Consider the following 20,210-nt stretch of genomic DNA (forward strand, 5'->3'; position numbering starts at 1 on the left):
CTTATCACTTTATTATGCCGCTCTGCACGCAGCACACAGGACAATTGCATTAGAGAGGAGCAGATGAGCTGAAGGCAAGGAGAACTCAGCAAACACAGCCTTAATTGATTCCTCACCAAATTAGCAGGGACAGGTGGGGGGCTTACTGGCTGGGTGGCTGCTTGACTGACTGGATGCTTGGTTGGCTGCTTCACTGAGTGGCTGACTTGTTGACTTGTTTGGCGGTCGATTGACTGAGTTACAACAAGATGAGTTGACTGACTAACTGAGTTTACCAGGTGAATTTTGTTGAGCTGAAGGTGAGGAGAACTTATCAAACTCTTTAATGTTTTAATTGATTCGTCAGTAGATATTCAGGGACAGTTGAGGTGAGACCCCAAGTGATCCACTGCCTGCCTGACTGAGTGATTGTTAAATGGCTGACTGGGTCACTTGATAGTAAGTGTTTAGTAGTCATTTTATTTAAAAACAATAACGACAACGATAGTCTGGCTTACAGCTACATTGTTTTGGAAAAGCCAATTAGTCTAATCAGTCTATATGTTTATTTTAAGTTTTTATCAAAAACTTGAATTTCATAAAGATAAAAAGTGCAGTTTTGAAGACTCCTGCAAAAACAAACAACTCAGTATGCTTCATTTGCTTCATAATCACAGGAGCCACTAAAAATCATTGGTTAAAATCATTAATTAAAGCTTTAAAATTAACTGTAGGTGCAAGTGAACCTTGCAGTAATGACAGTCTTTAGTGGCAATAAACTCCTCAAAAAAAATTGAGCTTGTTTTTTTCATTGCAGCAAGAAGTCAGATCCCTGCACTTTGTTAATTCTGTGGCATGTGAGGGAGGGTAGGAAGACTGGATCGGTGTAATGGGGTGTAGGTGGAGGGATGAGGGGGAGAAAGAGGGAGAACACAGGACACAAGGGGAAGAGAGTTTGTCTTTGTCTCTGTAGGTCCCCCTGGGGTATTGTGGGATAGTGGAGGTTAATGAATCTGATTGGCTGGTGGGAGTTTTTCTGCTGGTGCTGCGGTTTGCACACTCGCTTCACTTTTTTATTTCGCCAAGTTTGGCTTTGACACAGTGCAGCATGAAGGACAGTGTGGCAAACAAAAAGTGCTAAATTTTACTGAATCAGTGGAATAGGATGAAACTTGAGTTTAACATCGCTGAGGCACAACATTAAAGATGCTCATATTTACATTTTAAAATGCATGCACACCTGGGTAGTAGTAAGCTCAAAATTACTGCACAGGTAAAAGGCAAAAAAAAAAAAAAAATCCAACAATATTTTTTTTATTAATGAAATACTGCAGTTTCAAAAAGAAATCACGATGGCATTTTTAGTGATAATTTCCCACGTAGAATTCTTTTTCATTGTATATTTAATGTAGATTCAAAGTATTGAAAACACTGAACCCATTAAACACAGTAATACGACACATAGCTCATATGAGTGTCTCATTCCAAATAATCACTGTTTGCATCCTGCTGTGATGATACAACTTTTTAGTTACACACAGAAAACCAGAAACTTACTGCCAAATAATGGCAAAAAGAAAAACTGATGATAATTTTGACCAAAAAGTTTTTTCCTCTGCTTTGATGAATTAACTTTATTAGTTATTTAGCTGCAAAAAAAATATTTCAGAAAGGTGCTTCCTACACAAATCAGATCTTTGAAAAGATGACCACCTTTCAGCTGTTGCATATCAATGCAGAATTCCATTATTCAGGTACAACTTAATTTATTGTAGTGCAATAAGTTCCTATTTTGTGTTCAGGATCAGCATGCCATTTCTGGTGAATATCTATAAGAAAAAAAGCCTGTTGAGTTAAGTAATTGAGCTTTTGATTGTAATAACTGCAGTGCAGACTCTTAGAGATGTGACTGGCATCTGTTTGAAGTGTTCAGCTTGTCGGAGCTTTAATATGTTGCAGAGAAACTATTAGTCCCAAACTATAAATAGATCAAAGTTTATGTTTGTTTCAAAATACCCCTAGTTACACTCGATGTGTCTTCACATACATGTGCATACATTCATACACGTCTTTGAGTGTGTGTGTGTGTTTCCCTCTTGGTGTGGCTGTATGATTGTGTGTGTGTGTATATGAAGTTGTATGTGTGTGCTAATGAGAGTTGGGGGGAGCGGGCTGTCGCAGCAGTGCGTCCTCTGCTCTCCCGGCAGGTCACTAGCGACAGATGTTCTCAGCATATGTGGCGAATTAATTAGCCGCTAGTAAACAGAGGGGGCTGCCGCCATGAGCTGCTGGTCTGTGCCGACGCTAAGCCGCAATGGGCCGCCTTTAGTCCAAATTCCTCTTGTCCCATCCTCCTCTGGTAGATAGTTACAGGGAGCATCATTCTTTTTGATCAGTGGACCCATAATGAGTCGGGGCCATGTGTGAGTTTGAGTAGTGCATGTGTGCGCTTGGTGTTTACATGGGAGCGGTGTGTATGTAACTGTGTGCGCATGTGTTTATTCTGTGTGTCGGTGTCAGTTGAGAATGGTTTGTGTCTGCGCGCGTGTGTTTGTACGTCAGCACCCCATCATTTGGACATGGCAGTGAGCCTGTTATTGTGATGAGAGAGCCCCTTGATGACCTAATTGGTTGATTGAGGTGCTTCTCCGTGTGTTTCTGTGTGTCTGTGTATTTGCTTGTGTGTGTGTTTGTGTGTGTGTGTGCCAGGGCAGGGCCTTAGCATTCCCAGAGCTGGGAATGTTTTCACAGCTTCAGAACAACTTGGCAGAGGCTGAAAATACTTTGAGAGCTGCTTGGATAAACACGCTTAAGGACGCCATGCTGATACACTTGGACTCTGGTTTAACCCTTTGAAGAAAACGAAACTGAGTTAAAGTAGTTTTTATACCACCAAACTGCTCAGACATATCCAAATCACACTGGCAGATAGGTAGAGCTGTTGGAAATGTGGAAGTTCCTGACAGCAGTGGTGTCACATGACTGTATTCATGGGTGAATTTTGGCACGTGTGGGTTCAAATTAAGTAAACATGTAAGCTATTTCAAAATGAGAATTAAAGCTGCTCTGTAAAAATCTTCTCTAAAACTCTTAAGATGTCCGTTATCAACAGTGTTTGTATGAAGGCATGGTTTGTGTGTGTGCGTGAGCTTGCGTGTGTGTGGCTGCAGTAATGAAGTTGTTAGTTAAAGTGGCCCCCACCCCATGGGACTGGCTTAAGCTGTGTGTGATTGCTTAGGGATCGGGCACATACACACACACTTATCATTATCCACACATACACATACACTCAGAGTCATTACTCCATTACGCACATGGACTATTGATTTTCTGCCATCTTTCCATCAGGTGAGAGCTTGCCAGGGAATATGGGAATGAACGCCAGGCTAGGAAAATCAAACTGTCACTCCTCCTTTCCTCTCTTCCTCCCTTCTCTCTTTCATTACAGACAGATGACAGGTCAAAGCTGCTACCATTCACTCTGTTGTTTTTTCTCCACCCTTCATCACTCAATCGCTGCTTGTTTTCTAACATCAGCATCCGGTAAATCTGTTTCTCTCAAAGTCTTTCTTAATCTCTTTCAGTCTGATCTATTTTTCTTTATGTTGACTTTCTATCCTGTAACTCCTCCACATTTTAATGCTTATTCTTATGTCTCTTTTTCTTTTTCTGTCTAAGCGTGCCTGCGCCTTCCTCCGTCTTCTTCTCTCGAAGTGATGGATTCAGTACTCTCCTTTCCTTTTCCCTTTCCACTTCCCTTTCCACCTCTTGTCGTCCCTCTTTTCTCAAGTCTCCAACACTCTGCACAATCAATCAGCTGGCCCCTCCTCCCTCAATCTATCCATCCCTAAACCCCTTAGTCCCCTCTGTGGTGGTTCCTCTTTCCACAGATTTATTCACCTTTCTCTCTCTCTCTCTCTCTCCCACTCTCTACTTTCCTATCTACTTCCTCCTTTTCTAATGTGATGCTTCCTGCATATCATTAAACTCTGTTTTATCACATCTTTTCTTTTCTTTGTCTCCTTCTTCTCTCCTCATCTCTGCCCTTTCTCATTCTTCCTTTATGCCTCTTTTTCTGATCATGTTAAACATTTATTATGAACTGTTAACAAGAAGTTCTCTCTAGTCTTCTCTAGTCTTCTATACCTTTTCTTTTCCTTTCCTTTCCTTTCCTTTCCTTTCCTTTCCTTTCCACCAGTATGCTCTCCTCTAACTCTCCTCCTCCTACTTAAATTCCTCTTTCCCTATTGCACCCTTTTTCCCTTCGCCTTCAACACTGCATTCTCCATGCTCACCCTTCCTCACTTCTCGACCCTTGCTACCTTCCACTCTCTCCCCATTTCATCCCCTGTATGCTTCCTTTCTTCTTTTCGCTTTATCTCTCCCTTCGTTCACCTCCCATGACTCCTCCCTGCTCACCTCTCCTCCCTGAGAGGAGAATACGGGATCAGTGGATGTAATTCACTGACAAGGGTATCTATATTTAATATTAATGGGCGCATAGGACCCTTCACTCTCACACTCACACACACAAATGGACACACATGCTCAGTGCCAAATAAAGAGTGATCAGAGGCTGTGTAAGGTTCTGCGTTGTAGCCCCCAGGATAGACGCCTTGTGGACACACGCAGCACACACACTCCTAATCGCGTAGCACTTGGCGCTGCAGGATGGATGTGGCATCATTAGGCAGAGGAGTGTGGCCGTTCTCAGCAGAAACGGCCACGCTGGCGGTACACATCAATCTCGTGCCGCACGCTCCCTCAGATACTGTCTCTTTCTCTCTCTCTCTCTCTCTCTCTCTCTCTCTCACACACACACACACACACACACACAAACAGCAAGAGGAAGGAGCAGCGCAGAGCAGTAAGGGTTTTTGTACAAGTACAAACATATACCCACATACACCATGGGCCTAGTAATGTATCTGCACTATCTCCCTCGGTCTGTGTTTCCTTCTCTGTCACTCAGTCACACACACTCACACACACACACACACACACACACACACACTTTTTCTAATTTATTTACTGTTGAAAAGTGTTGCCAAGGAGAAAGGGACAGAGAAGGAGAAAAATTATGCTCATCCTTTTCATCCTCATTGTTCTTGTCAATGCTTTCTTTTTTCTATCAGCCTCTTCTCTTCTCTTCTCTTCTCCAGTTTTACTTGCTCAAATCCAACTTCTACAAAGTGTGTGTTTATGAAAATGTACGCCATGATTGTTAAATATTCATTCAAAACTATTAGTTACATTTTTATAGATGCACACTAGTCTGATTGATTGTGTCTGTCCGTTGCATTTTTTTTTCTTTCAATTTATATCTTTGACATAACACAGGAGGGAATTGATTTTGTTGTAAGGCAGCCAAAAAACACAATAAATAAAAAAAAATGTTTTAATAAATTGACTCGGACTTGTTTAGCATTTTTGCAGTCACGAAAATAAAGTGTATTATTAGTTATGGAAAACCCTTCAAATTTCTTTTACAAGGGCACCTCTTCAGCTGGTTCCTGCTCTGTAGTGATCCTTCATCCTGAAAGGCATATAGTACACCCTAGCTATAATTAATTATTCCCTGTTTTAACTCAGATTCACATTCTTTGTAAATAGCGTAGGTGCTGTCTGTATTGGATCCACGTTTCTTACTTCCTAATAATCTCCATATCTGTTGTTTTTTGTCTGTTGTATGACTACTTAGCAATTTAACAGCAGTGTATTAAAGAGATAAACCGCTCACACTGCTGCTTTAATATGGTGATCGGTAAAGTAAAAAGTTTTATCTTGTGTACAGCTTCAGGTGTTTCTACGTATTTTAGTGTTTTCCTTGTGCTAATGATGTCCATATCAGAGTTGTTGAGAATAACAAGCGTCTACTGCAGATACCATCTGCCTGCGGGCAACACATAGCCTAGTGTGTGTGTGGTTACACAAGTGTGTTTGGTGTCTCCTTGGCTTCCATTGATCTGTGGGTATCGCACTGTATCAAGTAACAGAATGCATTGGGACAGGAGCAATATTTAAATGAAAGTGCGTGTGTGTGCACATGCATAGATGTAAACATCCACTTGTGCTTGTGTGTGTGTGTGTGTGTGTATGTATGTATGTGTACCGGTGTACACATAAAAAAAAGAACGGTCATGGTACGAGTGCAGAGCAGAGTTTCTCTCCGCTCCTCCTGTCGACAGATGAATAGACGGCCCTATTGGGAATCAATGGTAAAACTCGAGCCATTGAACAACTGTCCGCCTTTTCAATTGTGTCCTGTTTGAGAAACAATTTGACAATAATGTCAGCTTGAGAAAAAAGACACACAGTCAATATACAGGGAGAGCCGTGTGAAGGACAATTTAGAGAGCGCCATCATCTATATGGGAACGTATGAGTGTGTGTGTTCTTTGTCCTAGTGTGTTTTTTGGACAGTACTGACAATAGAGCATTGTATACTCTTCACTGATAAACAGCTCTCGGAATCGTTAAAACAGATTTGCAGGCACAGGCTCGCTCACACACACACACACATATAAAGCCACTAAGACAGAGTGCGGTGAAACTACATGACACCAAAGACAAATGTTTCAAAAGCAACATTAATCACACCTTAATGTACAGCTGAAATTCAATTTTTTACATCAAGTTAAATTGAGGGATGGATTTACTCGGATTGTAGAATAATCGTGAAATAATGAAAGTACTAACTGTATATTATTAAATACTTTGTTTTCGAATGGATGTGAAATTTACTACTCAGTTTTTAGTCTCTATGTTAAGAGAAATAACCTCAGACATTTTGCTTAGCTAACTTTTTATCTGTTAAATTCTTTACCAGTAATGCTGCTGTTAATTTGAACAATACTAAATATTCATAATTATATTGCTGATAGAGCTAAAAAAAAAATTCTTTTTTTATAGTTTCAATATACATGTTTCACTTATAATTTAGAGTGACAGCACTTGCAAAAAAGGGGGAAAGAAAACACTTATTTTGTCAAAGACAACCAACACTAGCTTGCTTTATAATTCACAAAGCTCTGTTTCTGTCTAAGGATGTGTGTGTACAGTGTGTTTGATGTGCATGTAATGATCAAATTCACACAGAGTTCTGTGACTGTTAATTAATGCAGTATTGCGCTGTCTTAAGTTGGTCATATTGTTGAAGTGCGTGACTGTGTGTTTGTGTACGAGTGTGGTTGATTAAGGCAGGGGTCCCATGGGATCATCCACCAACACCCCCTTCACACACACACACGCACGCACCAATCCATCAGTTTGAAAAGTCCCCAAACAGGCAACATATTGCTGGGGACATGGCCAGAGTTATCAATTTTTCGTTGTTTCACAGATTTACAGTACTATTTTCAGGTGCACATAGTGTGCAAACACTGCCTAGTTTAACATATACTATTATTACAGGTGCATTTCAGTACACACACTGTATACAGAACAGAGGTGAAGGTAGATAGGAGTGTGTGTGCATGTGTGTGTGCATGTGTGTGTGTGTGTGATCACAGAAATGATTTTTATTTATTTATTTTACTTTGTACATTTTTTTTTATATTATGTCCTTCGTTTAAGTTTTGGTCCTCACTCTAGTGTGTACAAACCTGTTCTTTACACATTTTTTCAGGGTTTGAACAAAAATGTAATAAATTCAATCTTGTGGTTCCCTCAGGCATTGTAAGTTTATTTATAGGTCCTCGCACTGTAACCCATCCAGACCTAGACTGGCCGTGTCTGTCTCATTAACCATGAACACAGCAGCCGGGTCTTTGTGCGAGTCTGAGGAGGTGCGGATCAATAGCCATCCTAGAGGTTTGGATACAGAGGCGCAAGGTGAGGGTCAGGGTTAGCCGCCCAGTGTTAGGGAAATAAGTGGATAAACAGATGAGAAAGCAAGCAACAGAGATTGAGGTAAATGAATATTAAAAGAGACAACGAAAGAAAAAGAAAAAAATAATCATAATAAATGTTAAAAGGTGGACTTTGATCGACATATACTGTAATTTTCCTTCCCAGTTTGAGAATGCAAGAATGATCCTTTTGAACTGATATCAAACTGTTTCAAATAGTGCTTCAAATTACAACTGAGCTTTCTGAGCACCATTTAGGCTTTCACACCTGACAAGATTCCTCCTTCAGTCCATCAGTCACACATATGTAAACCTACGAATACACATGTGGTCCAGCACCTACGGAGGCTACCGGGTTTTGCTCATTACGTAATTCAATCAAATTTTCCAGCACCCACAAAAAAGTGCTAACATCAGCATCTTCTCTTTTATTTGCATTTTTATTTTTATTTGTCCTTTTTCTGATACTCTGTTAACTACAATCATACAAATTCTACAACACAAAATCTTTTGACCAAACCTTAAGTCTCAGGAAAGCAGCAGTCCATGCATTTAGATTTGCCACAAAGCATGATCATGTCAAATAGAGTCCACAGTCACACACACTCACAAATGTGCACACAGAGTCCTATTGTCATGATAATGGATTCTGTGTTGTTGGCTTTAGGGTCAGGAGGTCAACATAAGCTTCTTAATGGACTGTGAAATAATCCTAACTGCATTAACTTGCCAGATCTCACATCTCACACACACATAGATGCACACACACACACACACACACACATCCATTCTCATACATATGTGCATACATGCAGACACACTGCACCCTCACACGCAAACACACACAGAAGCTGAGATGTGATTGGATTGGTCTTTAATTGGCAGGGCGATCACACCTTGAGGATGGATAGAAGATCCTTCAATCAGATGGAGTGATGGAGCGAGGGATAGACAGGAGTGAGGAAGGCAGTAATGGATGGACAGAAAAGCAAATGAGTGAACCTAAAAAGAGGACACCGCTGTGTCAAACAATGCCGCAAAGCTCGTCCTGTGCCTGGACTGTGGCATAGCGCACACACACATACACACATATTGTCAGCCTTACATTAAGATAATGTGCCGTCCAAATACTGCTTTGCCTTTTAGAGTGTATTAGAAAGTGGAAGATGTTCAAGTGCGCGCTCAGTTGGTATATAGGGAGTCAATGAGAGGCTGCCGCTGGCTAAGTTTGACCTCAGTCTACTGTCATTCTCCATATGCTTTCCACTAATACAATTATTCCACTGAGCAGGTGTCTATCTATCTATCTATCTATCTATCTATCTATCTATCTATCTATCTATCTATCTATCTATCTATCTATCTATCTATCTATCTATCTATCAGTTTTTTTCTCTTTTTATTCTAAATAAGTTTCAAGGTTTATAGCCAGGCACAACGTTACATTTCATGTAATACTGACTGGCTTTCAAGACTAAATGAAATTCAGATTTTGCCTTAATATCTTCTCCTCTCCTCTCCGGCTGTGCCAAATGGGTGTCTCCCTGAGTGGGGATCACAGAGGATTTTGGGGGGATTTAGCTCCATGTCTTAAATCAGTCTTAATTTTTGCTCTCTGCTATTAAAGAGCCGCCATTAAGCTCTTCTCTTCTCGCCTCATTTCCCTCTTCCTCTTGTTTCACTTTTTCAATTTGTGTGAGAGGGGGAGTTCACTCCTCATAAAATTTCACTTTGGCCAGCCTATCATTTGCATCTGAGCCAATAAATAGCAATTAGCATTAACAATTAAACCAGCCAGTGGAACTGCGGGCAGCTCCCTGAGATGGCCTGATGGATGGGAAGGTGGATAGGGAGGAAGAGACAGAGGAAAGGTTTAGTGTGTGTGTGAGTGTGTGTGTGCGCGCGTGCTTGTATCACTACTTACTACATGAACTCTCGCAGGGCCATCCAGTATATCTTCCACTTTCATTTTCTACCCAAAGCTAATTTATCTACTGTCTCCTTGGCCTAATCATAACACACACATATGCAGTGTGGGCAGAAATGCCAGGCTGGCTCACCATTTGGTACTCATATATTGCACAAATTTTGCTTGTTAATTATGCTCATTAAATAACAACAGTGTTGGATGTTTCATCTTAGCTCTGTTCTTCACCACTACAGAGATATTGAAATTCTTGGTAGAGATCTATGTATTCTCATGTAATGATTCCACCTTGGCCTGGTAATTTCTGTTAGTTTAGAGTCAATTGTGCTATCAACACGTATATCTCAAGAAGGAAAAGAGGCTCAATGTTATTTCCACTGATTTTGAAGAAGATTTTGGAAATGTATCATGTTTTAATTTGGTGTCTTGTTTCATCCAACAGGATTGCTACTACTAGACAGACAGAAGTTTTTCAGTTTTTCAATGAAGCAACTGGTCCAACTTAGAACTGAATACTCAGTAAACCAAAGTGATCGGGAAGCAGCGCGCAACAATCTCTGAATGTGTTCATATTCAAATGTATTGAATTCACCAAAACCAAGACTAGGCTGTACAATAATCGTAATTTACAATACATCATAATCATTAGTTAAAGACTTCAGGATTTAGGGTTGAAATATGAATATGAGGGGTGCCTAACATTTTTAAAATGTTCTTCTGTTAGTGCACTGGTTTTGTCTGTAAAAATCCTTATCTCAGTTAGAGTGAACCAAAGGTGAAGTTTTTTTTTTTGTTTGTTTGTTTTTAAAGAAGACCATATGCACAGATTTTAAAATTTTAGAGTCAAATGCTCAAATGGTAATCAAAATTGTTCCTTATTATCATTTATCGATTAATCACTTTAGTTCATAACTTTTGTCATTACCACATACCACATACCAAAGACCATTAGTTTATAATTCTGTGATATATTAAATGCAGTGTTATGCAATAACCTTTCTCATAATTATTGGCTTTATTTATTATTACTTAGCAAAAAAGTTTTTCTCCTACGTATTTGTGCCGTTGTCTCTTATGTGTCCAAATATAACAAGCATTTATGATTCACTGCTACTGACACCAATGTGCAGCCCGTCTCTATGTCCCCTACCCCCTGCGTGCACCTCCACTGTGCCGGCGGTGAGAATATTGTTGGTAGCTGGTGACGATCAGTCCATCTCCATACATTAATCACCACCAATAGAAAGCCCTGACACAGCAGCTACAGCAGTACCACTGCCCTGCCTAACAAAGCATAGAGCAAGGACACACAGTGCCAACAGTGGAAAGACAGAAAAGAAGAAGAGAGGGAAAGTGCCGTTTTGCTGGGTGGAGGATACAGAGAGAGATAGAGAGAGGGAGAGCTAAATGGGAAAATATGGAAATGTAGAAAGAAAACAGTCATACTTTATGTTTCCCGCTCTGTCCTAACCTCTGTCTTCTTCCCTTTCTTTCGCTGCGTCTCGTTTTCTCTTGTTCTCCTGGTTTTTATTGTTATTACCATGGCAGCACCATTAGAGAGCTCTACGTTCTTCTCCACTGGAGCAATAAATGAAGAGGGCCTCACTCCTTTTTCCTCCTCATCCTTTCCTTTCTCATCCCTTCTTCAGGTCCCCCCGCTCGCCTACTTTCTCACCTCCCACCACATTCTTCTCCGGTTCTCTTTTCCTCACCTTTATCCTGCTTTCTCATATCCAGACTTCTACTCATTGTTTCTCCTTTTTGTGAAATTTAACCATTTTGGCCTCATTTTTTAATCATCCCCTTGTAGTATATAAATCTCATGTTTGAGTTTTCAGTCCTTTTCCTGCCATATCTTCTGGTAAACCATCACGATCTATGCATAATGCAAACCTGTTTACCATCCCCCACTTTGCAAATGACACACACACAGACGATGCAGGCTATAGTAATAGTTAAAAGCTACTTTGCTCTCAGTACAGTTGAAACACTTTGGACAATTAATGTGGAGTCCCAACAGAGCAGATACCAACTAACATCACATTTCTATAGTATCATCATGATATGTTCCTGTCATTACAGTAACCAGCTTGAAAATTGGATGTTTCAAAGCGGATTCAAACCACAGCATGCTTGATTTTATTGCAAGGACTTTTTAAAATCAAGATGACAGCGATAACTATGTTTTTCAGTCTGTAAGTAAAGCATTTCTATTTTGATGTAAACTATACCAAACGTGCTATATTATAGAAAAATATGAAACTACAAAGATCCCAGCGTTAAAAGTAGGGCTAGATGCAGGCGGTTGCAGGACTGAGAAAAGTTAAAAGAGAGGGTTACAGACAGAGAGGGATACCATGCTGTGAGACGAAAATGCAATGATGGGCTCCAACACTAAAAGTGCCACAATCAATTCCCAGCCAACAACGCAAAAAGATCCATGAGGAGTGAGCTGCCCTATCAGGTACACCACATGGTATGAGACGAGACAGAGACACAGCATGTAGACGGAGAACAGAAAAGGGAGAAGGACAGAGATGAAAGCTGAGTAAAAGGATATATGGAGTTGTCTTCGGTAGGACAAGGTAGGAACACATGTGGGAAGTAAGCAGGGAGCAGATGCCAAGAACGTATGACAGTGAGTGTTAAACAAGAAGAGAGTGAGGGTGGAGGGAGCAGTAGGTGGCTGTAAGGAAAGGTTAGAGAGAGGAGACTATGAGAAGTGTATATTAAAAAAGATAGAAGGACAAGGTTCTACTGAGAAGGCACTGCTTTGCATTCATAGTGTTGTATGCTTAATCTGATTCTGACCCTAAAGGATCATCACAGATGCTGATATTGTTTTGCACAGAATTTACTTTTTGTACATTTTGTAGCTTCCTAAGCATAAACAGTATAAAAGATGGACGTAACTACTGTGATACAGCCCACTTTTTTCTTAAGTCTAAGATGTGTCTTTCCACCATCAACATCTTGGATGCAAAAAAACAGGATGTAATAAGGAGTTGTGAGTCTGAGTGTGAAACGACCTGCTCATTGGCTAATGGCTTGTGAATCACAAGTGGGAAAAAAAGCACACAGCTAATAATTCTTTTTTGAAACATGGTATTACCAAGACTGAAAAAATCAATTTAAAGTTTTATTTAGTATGAGCCAAAATAAGTGACTAAGACAGTGAACTCAGCAGCAGTGTTGTTCACAGAGGTCAAGAAAGAAAACCTTTTTCCCATAGACTTCTGTAGGACTGAAAATCTTTTTGCGACCTCAGCTATCGCCATCTGGTGGCCTTCTAATAGAATGCAGGTTTTCAGGCACTTCTGTATTGGCTTTGTTTTTCTGGGAAGTCACATCTATATTTTATACTCACATTTTATACAACTTACTGAAGAGTTACAGTGTCCCATCAGGGCTTGTAACGCTTAAGGCTAGTTGAAACACCAAATTAGTTTGAGGGCTTCCCCCACCTTCAACCCACTCAAGAACTGTACTGATAATTTTGGGGATTGTAACACTGTTGCATTGACTATGACATACAAACACAAAGACAATAACTTTTTCTACGCTTCTGCCTGAAATTATATAGAATGCAACCAAAGAGAATATTAGGGAGTTTGGGTTTTTTTCATATCTCTGATAGGATCCCTCTCAGAAATGATTTCTTCTTATGGTGACTGCCGCTTTGATTTTTGATCCCTAAACATTAAGACAATGCACCACCAAAACATTGTTTTAAATAACTCACACTGATATGTCACAGCAACTGTTTAAAACTTTACAAAAGTACAAAGCCTGAAAATCTGAAAGACCTTGAGTGGTGATGGTAGGCTGTAGAGGTGAGAAAGAAAATAATATGTGGATAATATTGGAAAGTCTACAAAAAAAGTTTTTAAAGTCCCTCCAGTAAAAGTAACAGTTTGGCGAGACTGTGGAAAATGTTCTGTATGTGTTGGCAACTGCCTTATGAAAATACATTAGCCTTGAAGACAAAATCTAAATAGCAGAAAGCAGTGGGGGCAAGATTAACAAGTCTATACCTGCTCTTGAAGACAACGACAATGTGCTAACATTTTACTGACACATTGGGCAGACAAATTGGAAGGAGGGAGAGAAAGAGTGATGATATCAAGGTCAAGGTCAATAAATAAATAGAAAAAGTCTGGAAGACCTAAATTAATCAGATATACATTTCCAGCCTTGTCTCAGACTTCTGCATGTTCTTGACACTGCATCAGAGGTGGCAAGTACAAGTACTTTTCTACTGTACTTAAGTAGAATTTTCAGGTATTTATACTTTACTTGAGTATTTATTTTTCTGAAAACTATTTACTTTAACTTCCTACATTTTAGCATATCTCTATACTTTATACCTTTTAAATTTTAAAACATGCTTGTTGCCTTAGGTTTAGTTATTTCCCTTCACTGTACAACTTCCCAACATTAAACTGATTTGAAACCAAATGGAGAGAAAAATATCACATAAAAATAATTTTATTAGTGTATCCAGTAACAGTACAGACAGGACAGGAGAGAAAGAAGGGTGGTTATTTTTAGGTATTGCTCAGTGACATTTGATAAACTGAAAGCTTATAAGTATTGTTGGTTTTTAGTAAATTTTGTATTTATACATGATGTGTTGCTGTAGTTCTGTTTTTTCATGTTTTGTAAAACAAATCATACAAAAAAAATCCCTGAAATATACTTCTTTCTACTACTACTTTCTATTCAAAGGTTGAATGAAAATACTGAGCAGTTAAGTGCAGGTTAAACAGGCTAGTCTGTTGTACTGTTGTGATTTTACAGTAAAGCACTGTGTTGGACTGGTGCAGAGCAGCTGTGGTGTTCATGGTCACTGTTAGGTTACATTAAGGTTTGCAGACAGCAAATTAAATTTAAGGTGATGATACTGGTTATATCCACTCACTGAATCCCTGCTAGCTTTATACTGTATAGTGGTTGGAAAAAGTTCCTTTTTACCCTTTTCTATGCATGTGTTCTGTACAACACATGTTCAACCTGAGTTCATTCTTTGTATTAGAATTTAGATTGAAATAAAGATTTCATTCACGTGCATTAATAATATTTTATTATGTTAATATGGCACAAGTTTCAGTTTCATTTTGTGGGGATTATATCATTTTAATATCATGTTTATTCATTCATATTCGTTCATATTCTTTTTATTCGTGTATATCCTTTTATTAAGCTTTGAGTAGTGATTAAAACATTTATTCAATATATTACACATATAGTTTCATTTATGTTGTTACACATAATACAAAATGGGCTTACAGAAGAGCCTTCTGTCTGGTAAGAGGTTATAAGTTTTAGTTGGAGAGGTGAGACAGAGTGCACTGAGGTCAAGACATACAGTCTGCACACACATACACACAGACACACACAAACACACACACACACATAGTCGGTAGACTCATTTCTAGGTAAGAGTTCAGATATATTTTGCTTGCAACTGCATTTTGTGCCTGCATAAGTGACGAGTTTGTTGTAGGACGGACTGCTGATGTTCTGAGATAAGCGGTCGTACGGCAGCTACAGGAAACACCTGGTTTTGGAGGCGAAGAAAATGTTCTTTTTGAATGTGTTAAAGGTTGTCATTGCTGTAAATCATGCATGTTATGTATCTGCTTTGACGCATGAGGGGGCGTTATAATACCCTGATGTATAAAACATTCTGAGTATGCTTTCTTGGGGGGGGGTTTATGCTGAGGATTGTGACGGTGTATTTCCTCCACACGTGTGTTTTAATAAAATCATTGTTTTGACGCACTTGGACCTGTGGTCGTTTGTCTCTCACCTCAATTACGAACTGGTGACAATTTACAAGAAAATAACTAGAAGATGTACCCTCCAAATGTTTACTTTTTACTTTTATGCTTGGATTAAATTTCAGGCGCTGTACTTTTTCACTTTTTCAACTTTTTCCCACTTACATATGTACTTCTGCTTAGGTGAAGAATGTCTGTACTCTTGCCACCGCTGCTTGGCATTCTCTCATGGCTGACAGTGCACTCACTTATCTATCACTCTACACGTACTCTATCTGTCTGCCTGTCTGTTCATCCGTCTGTCTGCTTTCTCTTTCAAACACTCGAACACTCGGTTATTTTGGGTTCGCCATAGGAAGTGCTGCTTCTCACCTGACGTCCCTGAGACATGGATTCATTACTGAGCCCGACGCCAATGGGATGCTTTGTGTGTGTGTGTGTGTGTGTGTGTGTGTGTGTGTGTGTGTGTGTGTGTGTGTGTGTGTGTGTGTGTGTGTCTCAAGTAACTCATCTCAGAGCAATTAAGTTGTGTGGGAAATTGCTGAGAGTAGTGTAATATACTCCCTCCCTCTAAATTTTCATCTGTTTCCTCCTATTCCTACTGTTCCTGTTTTTTTGTTTTTTGTTTTTTTTTGTTCTGTTTTATTATCCAAAGTGTAGAATCAAGTACAGCTTCTTTCATGGAGTAGCCAGTTTTGGATACCTAGTCGACATCTTCTGAATTAACTGAGGGGCATTCACTGTGAAGCAGCTACAGGAATTTTTCCTAAGTAAAGTAAAGTGTTTGTGTCCATTTTCTTCTTCTGTTGAGATGCAGTGCATTGAAGTCTATCGCTATCCATCCTTTCTTCTCTATTCACAGTTGTGGGGCTGCTGGAGCCTTTCCTAACGGTCACAGGCAAAATGCCTGGACAGGTTGTCAGTCCTCTCACAGGGTTACTGCAGAGTTCATGCTGACATTCAAACCTATGGCCAATTTACATTCCCCAGTAACCTAACACACATGCTTTTAAACTATAGGATGAAGCCAGATTACCCAGAGAGAACACACACAGACACAGGGAAAAACATGAACTCCACAGCATCCCAAATGACTCAAGCCCAGGACCTTGTTGCTGTGAGGCTAACTACTGTACCAAGTGCGTGCCCTCAAATCTAGACTCATGACCCTAAGGTATGAGTTCCATGGCCACTGTCTTTATTCGAAAATTTATACAAGATGTTTGTTTGAGGGACTGCGGCTTTAGCAAATCTTATCACATTTGATCAAGGTAAGCAACACTTCTCGCTTTCTTGCACATGTGGGGAAAGTTGAGCCTGTGACTGCAGTAACTTGTCTTATCAAAGTTCGTTTGCTTTTCTTTCAAACCTTACGTGCCTTTTCCCTCCTAATTCTTTCCACTGAATATTTGTGTCTTTCTTCTAGCTCGCCTCTCTGTCTCCATCTCTTGTCCCTCTCTCCTTTTTCTCCTCCCTCTCTCCCTCTCAGTCTCCAGCGTCTCCCAGCAGTGCCCCCAGTGAGAGCAGCTAAAATTAAGTGGTGCCACTTCTCAATGACACTTTAATGATAGCACCGCTGCTCAGCACACAGAGAGACGGGAGAGGTATGAGCATCTGCTAAAGATAGGCCCCTCAGACACAAACACACAGTATACACACACCACACACACACACACCACAGACACACACAGGCAAAAGCAGACACACTCACACGTCCAAACGAGTGAACCTCCCTTTGTCTCGCCTGCCACAGGGACCATGGGGGACGGGTGGAGTCTAATTAAGAACGTCTGTAGGGAGACGTTTGTGTATACTTGTGTATGTGTATGTGTGTGTCATTCCAGCTTGGCATCACCATCACCTGCCTGGCACTGCCATTATGGCTGGCATCTATAAGAGAGAGTGAGAGAGAGAAAGAGAACTAGAGATAGGCAGGAGACTGATAACAGATAGATGCAACACTTTTAACATGAAAGCAAAGAGGGAAGTTTGGAGATGTGTGAAGTCTAACCAAAGCTTGTTCTCGCTATCATTCCTCGGTGGAATTCTTTTGGTAAGCTGATTTAGCTAACATATGACAAGTGTAGGCCCTTGTGTGTGTACGCATGTATGTTTTCCACTGAGCTCCTTGAAGTGCCCTGGTGATGGAGTTCCAACATGTTCTTAATGTTGTCAGCATTAAGCAAGTGGTTGATCAATTAGGCCACTACTACCCTTACAACATCAATACCCAGACTTTAAACCTGTATCAATAATGTAACAATGACTGTGAAAACACGTACCTCTTACTGTTTACACAACACTGTAACGCTCATATCGCAACAGTAAAAATTACAGTCTTTACTTTTTTCAGTGTTTTTTATTTATCAATTTTCTACTATTTAGAAAACAGGAAAGCAAGAAAGACTATAGTATTAATGTGTGTTTGGGTGTGTGCGCTGAGGTCACTGTCAAGTTAAAAATGTAGCTGTAGGCGAGAGTGCCAAGTGACATTTTAAGAGTCCCTCTCAACCCCGACCCACCCCCAATCACAACCACATACTCGCAGGGGTCTGACTAGACTAGACAGATCATCAGCAGTGTGATTCAGGGCCTCATCTTAACTTGCACACACACACAGACACTCACATAGACAGAGATGTCACTTTTGTGGCAGTTGAGATCAGATGTTCTCTTCTCAGCAGACCTCATGTAGTGAGCTACATCTGCCTCCCCTAACACACACAAAAACCAAAAAACTCCAACCAGGCCAAACTATTTTCATTCCTTTTTTCAAATCATGTCTCTTCCATAATATACAACTGAGTGTTGAGGTATTTGCTACATTTGGGTTGGTGGTTTAAAGCACATGCTCCACTTACATTGGAAGTGACTGATCGCAAACACTATCAGAGACAGATTTGTGCACCTCTCCTGCGCAAATGAAACAAACAGGAAAAAAGGGAAACCAATGGTGGAAAAAAGTTATTCACCTGATTTTTTGTGTGTTTGTGTCTGTGTTTAGTTTTTTATAGTTAGGAATTATGGTAGAATAATGTCAGATCACATCACATAAATGTGTAAATAACTCCACACAGATGCTACAATTTTATCAAAATACAAATAGTCCACAGTGTACGGCCCTTATCATCCTACATATATTATATACTCTACAAATTTACACATAGTTTCTCATGTATTCTGGTATATTATTGTAATTACATTGAACAAAGAGTAAGATTGGAGTTTGGAATATTTATGTGTGGGCCATTTTATTAATAATAACATGTTAATAATAAGCTAGAACTGTGTCCCGCTTGCTCATTACGCTAATGCACCAACTTATATTCTTGTGCTTTACACTTGTGCTTTTCTTGCTTTTATAGCTCTGACAATATGTATAGACTCAAAGTAAGCTCTAAAGTTATATATATTTATGTACACATTTATTTACACAGCACCAAATCACAACAACAGTCGCCTCAAGGAGCTTAGATAACTATAGTTTACTATTTATGTGATATCTGTTTACATGGCATCTGGAAATTGAGCTCCTCAATTCCAGCCCATCAGCACTAGTGTCATATTGCAACCATCATGTTATATTCCATCAAGGGGAAAAAAGAAACCATTGTCATGAGTGAAAACAAAGGTTGACATGATGCAAAGAAGCAGCCACCTGAAGCTAGGTGTGTGTGTGTGTGTGTGTGTGTGTGTGTGTGTGTGTGTGTGTGTGTGTGTGTGTGTGTGTGTGTGTGTGGTGACCATGAAATAAGTGATATAATGTCAGCTTTCCAATGAACTTAGTGCCTGTTCTATTACACCTTTGCTTAAGGTACATTTTGTGTCTCAAAGGGAGGGATGTCTCAAAAGCATTAAGGCTGAAGCACATCATACAATAATGGCATGAGACCTTCCCTTTCTGGATACACACCTGCATACACACACATAGAGTATATTAAAGAAATTATTAATTATACAAGATAAAATAAAATATTGGCAGGTTACTGCAGAGATTTTGATTTTAAGGATAAGAACTTCTCTTTGAAAGACACACACATACACACACAGGGCTTACCATACACACATGTTACGTTATCCTTCTGGAGGTTGACACACAGTAATTACCCCTGACATCTAAGGTGCGTTCATTATAGATGCCCCTTTTATACACCCAGATATATGTGTGCGTGCATGTATGTGTGTATGTGTATATATGCACGTGTGTGATTGCTGATAAAAATGTGTTGCACTTGATTTTATTTGACAACTTAAAGGGTGTATAAATAAAGTTATTGAAGTAATTTAAGAATTTTTTAATCCTGTATGCTATGTTTTTTTTATCAGAACTTGCAAGTGAATAGCTCATTATATACAAAAGAATAAATACTTGCAATGACATAGCCTGGAAAGAAAAGAAAAAGCATACTATGCAATCCAACCGTAAAGGAAATGTATATGGAGAACTGCGTATAGTATGACAACTTTTGTCACTTCCAATTAGTTTTAGGCTCATCTCCACTAAATGGGTTGTAGCTAAGCCTCTGTGCATTTTACTATCTCATGCAGTATTTCAATTCTTTGTTTGTTGGTTGATGTTAGTGAGCTGTTATTATGATAGTCACTAAAAAAGTGTTCAGGCAAAAGTTAATAATTGCCATGTTATATGCGTTAGTCTGCACACCTGAAGTC

General features: G+C 39.6%; 1 protein-coding gene across 1 annotated transcript in view; it reads left to right on the forward strand.

The window, feature by feature from the left end:
- spata17 (spermatogenesis associated 17) overlaps window positions 1-15,564 on the forward strand; it is a 70,621-nt gene extending 55,057 nt beyond the window's left edge. The window contains exon 10 of the mRNA XM_031730930.2: window positions 10,199-15,564. The gene's annotated coding sequence lies outside the window, so the exon portion shown is untranslated. The remainder of the gene's footprint in view (window positions 1-10,198) is intronic.
- The last annotated feature ends 4,646 nt before the right edge of the window (window positions 15,565-20,210 follow it).

This window comes from Oreochromis aureus, linkage group 1, assembly GCF_013358895.1.
Source record: "Oreochromis aureus strain Israel breed Guangdong linkage group 1, ZZ_aureus, whole genome shotgun sequence".
In the NCBI taxonomy this organism is placed as follows: Eukaryota; Metazoa; Chordata; class Actinopteri; order Cichliformes; family Cichlidae; genus Oreochromis; species Oreochromis aureus.